Raw genomic sequence first — 8627 nt, 5'->3', positions numbered from 1 at the left:
CTGGATCACCCCGGTGGGCCCCATGTAACCACACGGGCCTTCTAAGCGGGAGGCAGGAGAGTCAGAGGGAGGTGAGAAGATTGGACACACGGCTGGCTTTGAAGAGGGAGGAAGGCCGGGCAGGCGGAGTCAGTGGCTCAGCCGTTGAGCAGCCGGCCGATTCTCTAGCTTGGCTGAGGTCATGATCTCGCGGTTCTTGAGTTCAAGTCCCAAGTCGAGCTCTGTGATGACAGTGAGGGGCTTGCTTTGGGTTCTTTCTGCCCCTCCCCTGATCATGCTCTCTCTCCCTCTCAAAATAAATAAATAAACTTAAAAAAGAAGTGAAGAGGGAGGAAGGGGCCATGAGCCAGGGAACACAGGAAGCCTTTTGCAGCTGGAAAAGGCAAGGAAACGGGGGCGCCTGGGTGGATCAGTCTCTAAACTTCCATCTTTGGCTCAGGTCACGATCTCGCGGTTCGTGGGTTCGAGCCCCGCGCTGGGCTCTGTGCCGACAGCTTAGAGCCTGGAGCCCGCTTCGGATTCTGTGTCTCCCTCTCTCTCTGCCCCTCCTCCACTTACCCTCTGTCTCTCTCCCTCTCAAAAATAAATAAAACATTAAAAGAAATTTTACCAAAAAATCTTGGAAAAAAAAGAAGAAAGAAAGAAAAGGCAAGGAAAGAGATTCTCCCCTGGAGCCTCCAAACACTTTGATGTCAACCCAGTGACATCTATTTCAGAAAGGTAAGACATTAAAGGCGTGTTGCTTTATACCACCAAATTTGTGGTAATTTGTTACAACAGCCATAGAAGCTGATACAACATGGGGACTCCGGAAGAGTTATGCTGAGCAAAGACATCCAGGTGGAAGGCAGGGTGGGCATTGTGCTTACATGCTTGTCCTCTGAGAGACAGTACTTACTCTCTGCTTTACTGAGTAACAGAAGTTCACCGAGTAACCGTTCCCTCTATAAATAGTACTCACCCTTACCGCCTCTGATGCACTGATATTCTGTTGTGTTGTGCTCTATTCTGTTCCATTCCATTCCATTCCACCCTCTTTTATTCTGTTCCTTCTATTCTATTCTATTCTATTCTATTCTATTCTATTCTATTCTACTCTATTCTACCCCTTTCTGCCCTGTTATATCCTATTCTTCACTGATAGAATTAATCTTTCAACCTACTGAAGAATCATGACCCATAGAAATCATCTCTGAGTGACAATTACTCCTTAATTCAGGGGAATATAGTGATGGACTTTTTTTTTTGGCCCCCTTGGTCTTTATCCAAAGAGGCAAAGTGAGTACCACACAGTATCATGGTTTGGGGCAAATTCCTTCCTGGCAATTCAAGATGGGCGAGGAGAGGAGCATGGCCCCAAGAGAAGGGAGGGTCCTGAGTGGAAAGATCAAAGGTGAGGGATCCCAATGACCAAGGAACTTCTGAGAAAAGTAACATCCAGTGTTCAGTTTTAATTTGCCCTATCCCTTTGAACTCTGATTTACCCTTGCCCTGTGTCTGTTATCCCTAAAACTTTCTAAAAGCCCTTAACAACCATACCCTCATTTTCATGACACGTGGAGGGGTAAAACTTGGATTTCAAGTGGGAACCATTTGCCTTGCTGGTGGGATTTTGAAAATGTAGATAAAAGCCATACATCGTTCATTGAATTCATTTTAAGGCTATCTATTACATGAGAAAATCTTTTTAAAAGGACCTTACGCAAAAGAGTACTACTGCTCATTTTGTCTACTTTTCATAAGAGGAAGATATTCTTCTAACCCTACAAATAACCACTCACTGACCTAAATATGCCAGCATAAAAGACATAAAGGCATGAGCCTTTAAAAGCCGTGTTCGTCTGTATTTCTGTTTTCCTTCACCTTGGGTTGGGGGCCACGGGGTACTGTGTGGGGTCCTGAACATGTTAGTGGCAGGTGACTTACCAGGTTACACAGATCTCATGAATCCCAAATAGCTACCTGGCAATTGAGTGTTGTGAGGGGGTCCAAGGCTGATTGTGGCAACCTAGCATTTCCTCTGAAAACTCTTCTGGTTACTCATGGGTTTCAATGCAACTATTACCTGTGACAACACCAAATAGTTAACAACAGTATTAGATATCGCCTATTGGACAATGGCAGAGTTTATTACTGTGATACCGACAGAATAATGTAGCCCCTCCCCAAAGATGTCCGTGTCCTAATGCCCAGAACCCTTGGAGATGTTACCATACATGTCAGAAAGGAACAAAGATTGCAGGTGGAACTAAGGTTCCAAATAAGATGACCTTGAGAGGGGGAAATTATCCTGGATTATCCATGTGGGGTCAATGTAATCACAGGTGTTCCAAAAAGCGAGAGCCAGCAACAAAGGAGAGGGTCAGGGTGATGTGATGGGAGGAAAACTCCACTCATCTTCGCTGGCTGTGACATCGATGGAGGAAGGGGCCACAAGCCAGGGAGCGAGGACAGCCTGAAGAGGTTGGGAGGCAAGAAGGAAACAGATCCTACCCAGAGCCTGTGGAAATGCACGTGGCCATTGACACCTTGACTGCAGTCTGGGGAGACCCAGGGAAGTCTTCTAGAAGGAGAGAATAGCACATTTGTGTGGTTGAAGCCATTAAGTTTGGGTAGCAATAGAGAACAGAGAATACTGCTCCGGAGGATGAGGCATGGCCCTCAGATAAGGGCCGCCTGGAGCTGAGAAGCAGAACTGGTGGGGAAAGTGGGCTCTCTCTCAAGGCGTCCCTGGTTCGGGGTAAAGGCTCAATGAATGATGACTCAAGAACGAAAATGTCTTACACACGTCCTCTCCCATACGCACCACGATTCTCAGACATTTTCACAGGGTTCAAGGATTGTCTATCAGTATCTATTACTATGGCACAAACTACTCCAAAATGCAGCGGCTTGAAACAGAAAGAATCATTTATTATGTCTCCGAGTTTCTGTGAGTCAGGGATTCAGACAAGGCACAGAGGGGACGACAGGTTTCTCCCCCTCTCGCAGCTGGGGCCTCAGCAGGAGAGCTGGAATCATCTGAGCGATGTCTTATCCACACGTGGCATCTTCACGTGGCTCGGATTCTTCACAACGTGGTGGCCAAGGGCAAGTGGAAGGGGCCGGAAGCGCCCCTTCCGGGCGAAGAGGAGGAAAAGCGCCCCTTCCGGGGAAGAGGAGGAAAAGATGAGCAGAAGTGGTCCTGCTGTACATGAGCCCCTCTCAGACATCCTGCGTCACTGTCCTTGCTGCATTTGATGGTTGGGAGGTCACGCATAAAGAAAAGGTGCACAACGTCCCTCCATGATTCCCTTAGGGAAGTGGAGTAAAACAGATCCGGACTCAGTCACCTATAATAGCTACGGGAACTTGGGAAAGCTGTGTTTAAATTTTTTTCAATGTTTTATGTTTTGAGGGCCGGGAGGGGCAGCGAGAGAGGGAGACAGAGGATCCGAAGCAGGCTCTGTGCTGACAGCACAGAGCCCGACATGGGGCTCAAACCCACAAACCGTGAGATCGCGACCTGAGCTGAAGTCGGATGTCTGACTGACTGAGCCACCCAGGGGCCCCGAAAGCTGTGTTTTAGGTATTGTTATCATCTATCTTTTACAGCTAGGAAAACTGAGGCTCATGGAAACGCTTACTCCCTTGCAAAGCACCTGACACATAAATCATTTCATGCTCATGACCACCTGTGACATGTCACTGCTTTCCTCCCTGGGCCAAATGACTGACCGATGAACACAATGTCAACAGAATCACGGGGTTGCGTGGCCAAGGATGGCACGATAGACCAGGCTAGGAGCTGACTCTGTGCTGCCTCCCAGTAGCAGGATTATTCATCCATACCTGCCCAGGGCCATCCCACTGGGAGTGGGCCATGCTTCCTTCCCCTTACTCTGGGCTCAGCTTTGTGACTTGCTTACGGATGTTTGAAATACGCTTGCCCGTTGGGGCTTGTTCTCTTGAACTTCCGCTGTTACTAACAGATGTACCTGCCTGGTCTAGCCCATGGTGCCAGGGGGAGAATGAGAGCTACGTGGGGTAGAAGCGAATGGCCCTGCACGGCGCAGCCAAGATCAGCCGAGTGCCCAAACTACAAACGCTATGGGTGTGTTCTGATCTCCATCCCAGAGTCATTTCCCCAGAGGCAAAAATCTGTCCTGGGGGAAATGCAAGATGAGGAAATGTAATGTGGGCACTTTCTGAATCCCCCCTCCTCCTGGTCCCTGCTCTTCTCTCCTACCTCTACACGACTCTTCCCCACCTTCCCCAGGAGCCCAAAGCCTTTATGGGACACTGATTCTCCAAAGCTCCCCACTGCCCTCTGCAGATGACCCCATGAGATGAGTTGACCTCTGTCATATTACAGCCCACACACATGCCAAATCAAAATCTCGCAGCCCTTCAACCATATGTACAAAATAATCCGACGAAATCAAATCAAGCTTGGGCAAATGGGTCAAGCACACAAAAAAATCCAAAGACGCATAATACATCATGAATTTTCTGAAACACTTCTTAGAGATGATTTAGGTGGAATAGCTGGGTGTAAGGGCAGCTCTGTGGGTTGGGGGATGGGGAGCATTTTGATGTTTAAGGTTATGGCTGTAAAATTATTCCTATGGACCACCCAATCTGCACTGCTGTGCTGTGAGAGAACGTGTAGGTCTATGGCAGGTCACCCGCAGAATTGCCCTGAATTCCCACTTTTCATTAGACATTACCAGAATTACTCACCCAACTCTAACTCAGCCACGGGATGTGTTTGTGCGTGAACTCAGTGTTCATGTGTGTGTGTGTGTGGAGGGTCTTCGTGGATGCCTTCATCCACAGCTGTCCTCACTTACTCTCTGGTCATGATCTTGGACTTGGATTCACATGCTGAACCCTGAAAGCAGTGCCTCTTCGACACATAGTCTCCTGGAATGTGAGCTCATGAAAGGCAGGTATCATCTTTTCATCTTTGTGTTCCTAGAATGTGGCACCCTGCCCAGGATTAGTAGGTAAATGAACAAAGATCGGTTGAATGAGGAAATGAGACAATGAATGAATGAATGAATGGGATGGTTATTAGCGTTTTCCTGGATTCTTCTGGTCACAGGAGAAATTCATTACGGTGAGGGCCAGCTTGGTCTCATAGTGAGGTTCTCACTCATAAATAGAAGTCCTTGGAAGCACTATCATATCAAAAATGGCCAGAATTCTTGGCTGTATTTGCATACGATGAATCGAAAGTAACCTTCTGGTGAATGCCACTGGGTCTCGTGTTGCTGGGGAAACTAACTTTCATTTCAATTTGGCTAACATTTGTTGAATACCTACTATGTGTGTGGCAAGAGGAGAGTCTTACTTTTTGAGAGATGTTTGCTCTTTCATTAATTTATTGACTATTTATTGCTCCTGCAATGACCAAGCAACTGTGCAGATGAGAGATGGTCCTGTCTTCATGGAAGTTACAATTTAATGGGGAAGCCATTCGTTTGACAAGCATTTACTGGGCACCTGCTATGTAGGGCACTTCTTACAGGTGCTGAGGATCAAATAGGGAACAAAACACAAAAATCCTGGCCTTTGTGGAGCTTATATTTTAGAGGCGGACACAGACTCTACCTAAGATAAATAAGTAAAGTAAGTATTGTCTCAGCCAGGGAAGTGCTAAGAAAAAAATAAAACAAGTATATTAGTTTCCTATCTGCTGCTGAAACAAATGAGCACAAACTTAATGGTGTAAATACAAATTTACTACCTTATAGTTCTGGAAGTTACACGCCAGAAGTGTGTCAATAACGCTGTGTTCCTTCTGGATCCTCTAGAAAAAGATACGTTGTGCTGGCTTTCCAGCTTCTAGAAGTTGCGTACTTTCCTTGGCTCATGGCTCCTTCCTCCATCTCCAAAGCCAGCACTGTGTAGCATCTTCCAACCTCTCTCTCTCTCTCTGACCCCCACATCTGTACTTCCATCTCCTTCTCTGATACTGACCCTCTTGCTTCCTTTTTATGAGGACCCTTGTGATTACACTGGACCCACACACACGGTCCGGGAAAATGTCCCCATCTGAGCATCCTTAAGTTGATCACATCTGCAAAGCCCTTTGCCATGAAAGGTAACATATTTACAGGTTTCAGGGATTAGGATGTGGCCATCTTCTTCCTGCCATAGTGAGGAAGTGAGACATAAAGTATTGGTGAAGAGGGACGCCATTTTAGACAGGGTGTCTGGCCAAGCCTTCCTGAGAAGGTGGATTTGGAACAAATACGTGAAGTAAGTGGAGGAACCACATGGTTGCTGAGGAAGCATATTCCCGACAGAGGAAACACCAAGTGCAACACCTGAGGCGGGGATGTGCCTGGTGTACTTAAGGAAAGCAAGGAGGTCCACAGTGTGGCTAAAGAGGACAGACCATCCTTCATTGGTCTCTCATCCTTTTGCCCATCTGCGGGCAGAGACACGGACTGTCTTTGCCCTGAAACACCTCTTCAAGATCCTTCGCAGGGCAAACAGCCTTGGCAGATGGGGATAGTGTTTCCTGTTCACAGTTAAGGGCAGACACGCTTACTTTCCATATAGAAGGTTCTCTAAGCTCAGAGTTGCCTCTAGGGCAACCCACTCAGTGTGCCTCTGGACCTCGTGGCCCTGTGGGAAGGGGGCTCGGTGAAATGGCACATGAAAATGCTGATAAGCTAGCTGCTGCTATTGCTGGGAATGACAAAGTCCTTTGTTTCTGACCCAGGAGTCTCTTGTCTTCTGCAGGCATCCATGACATTGCAGCATGCTAACTTGTTAGCTTACCAGTAGGGGAAATGCTCAGACCCTGCATAGCTTTTGACAGGCACTGGTGCCTATACGGCTTCGGAGGCAAGAGTGAGAGCTAGATTTCACTTTGAGTGGGATGGGAGTCATGGGAGGGTTTTGAGCAGGGGTGTCACATGACCGAACTTAGGTTTTAAAAGGTTCATCAGAGAATAGACTGTTATTGAGAATAGACTGTAAGGGCACAAGGTAAGAAGCAGGGAGAGGGATGGTTAGATCAATCACCTAGCGATAACCCAGAGGCGAGATGATGAGGACACAGCAGTGGTGACAGGGTGTGGTGAGGAGCAGTGGGATTCTGGATCTTTTGGAGTATAGCTGACACCGTCTGGGCCATGAGAGGAGAGGCATCCAGGATGGCACCAAGTTGTTACCCTGAGCAGACAGAAGAGAGAAGTTGCCCAGAAGTGGGATGGGGACGATTTCAGGAGGAGCAGGGGGAAGGGATAGCAAGAGTTCAGCCTGAGATGTTGAACTTAAACTGCCAGTGGGCGTCCCAGAGATGTAGAGGCAGTTGGATACGCATTTGTTATTCAGGGGTGAGGTCTGGGCTGGAGAGATGAATCTGAGGTTCATGAACCTGTACTGTGTGTGATATTCAAAGCCAAATGACAGAGATCACTGCGTACAGAAAAGAGAAGAGGCCCAGGGACAAGCCCCACCTCCCTCCATATTTCAGAGGTTAGGGAAGCAAGCAGGAATCACAAAAGGGGCTGAGAAGCCAGGGAAGTAGTAGGAAAGCCTGATGAGCACGTTATCTCAACAGCCAGGAGAAGAAGGGGTTTCCAGGAGAGGGAGTGACCAATGCCTGCTGATAGGTTAAGTAAAATGAGGCCACATGCCGGCATCCCGGTTATTAGTTACTTACAATAAGTGTAAAAGCCAGAGGCATATCACAGATGGAGCAGTGAACTCTAAGTATGTCAGGAACCCTGACGGGACTTGGGGACCTGGAGGAGGGCAGGAGCAAAGGCTCAGAATGCCAAAGATGATGGGCACATTTGTCTGGGGGGGGGGGGGGCTTGTGAGCCCAGCGAGGCTGGATATCAAGGTGCAATATGCAGGGTGCAGGTGAACCTGGGGAAGGCTCAGCCGGCTTTGCTCAGGGATGGCTGGGAGGCGCTGTTCGGTTTCCAAAGGACCACTGGGGTGGGTGGGGCGCAGGGACTTGCCCAGGGCGCACAAACCGGGCCCCGTGGGGCCGCCGATTGGCCCTGGTGTTCCGCACGTCCGCAACGACCCCATTTGCTTGCGGGGAGAGCCCTCTGCGCGCCGAGGCCGCTGCTGCAGTGCGGTCCGGCTCCGCGGGGTCCCGGGGCTGGGCTTACGCGGGGGTTGCGGTGGGGGTTCACAGGCAAGGGACTGGGGACCCACTCGGAGCCGGCGGAGTACGATCCGTAGAATCCATACCTCTCAGCCCTTTTGTCTAAGGGGAAAGGATGCCTAGGAAGCCTCCGTGGTACATCATCCCCCCTCGCACCCACGTTTAAACTTCAGTTCACCCGTGGAGTGTGAACTCCACGCCCCCCCCCCCGGGTAAGGCGACTTCTCGCCTTCGCGAAGAAATTTCCCTCATTAAGGGGAAGCACTCAGGTCACTTTCTGAAGAGGCAAAAAGTTAAAAAATGCGGGTGGGGGGCAAGCCAACCCGGCCGGGCCGTGGGACACCGGCGGGTCGCAGCGCCTTCCGGAGCCAGCCGCTGGGAAAGGAAAACGCGGGGGTGCGGAGGGGGGGGGGGATCGCGCCCCGCCTCCCGGTCCCGAGGGCACCGGGGCAGCGCAGGGGCCCGCGGGGAGGGCTGTGCGCCCCGCGGGACCGCCCCGCGCCCCCCG

Source organism: Panthera uncia, assembly GCF_023721935.1.
Source record: "Panthera uncia isolate 11264 chromosome C1 unlocalized genomic scaffold, Puncia_PCG_1.0 HiC_scaffold_3, whole genome shotgun sequence".
In the NCBI taxonomy this organism is placed as follows: domain Eukaryota; kingdom Metazoa; phylum Chordata; class Mammalia; order Carnivora; family Felidae; genus Panthera; species Panthera uncia.
Note: the sequence above shows the minus strand (reverse complement) of the source record.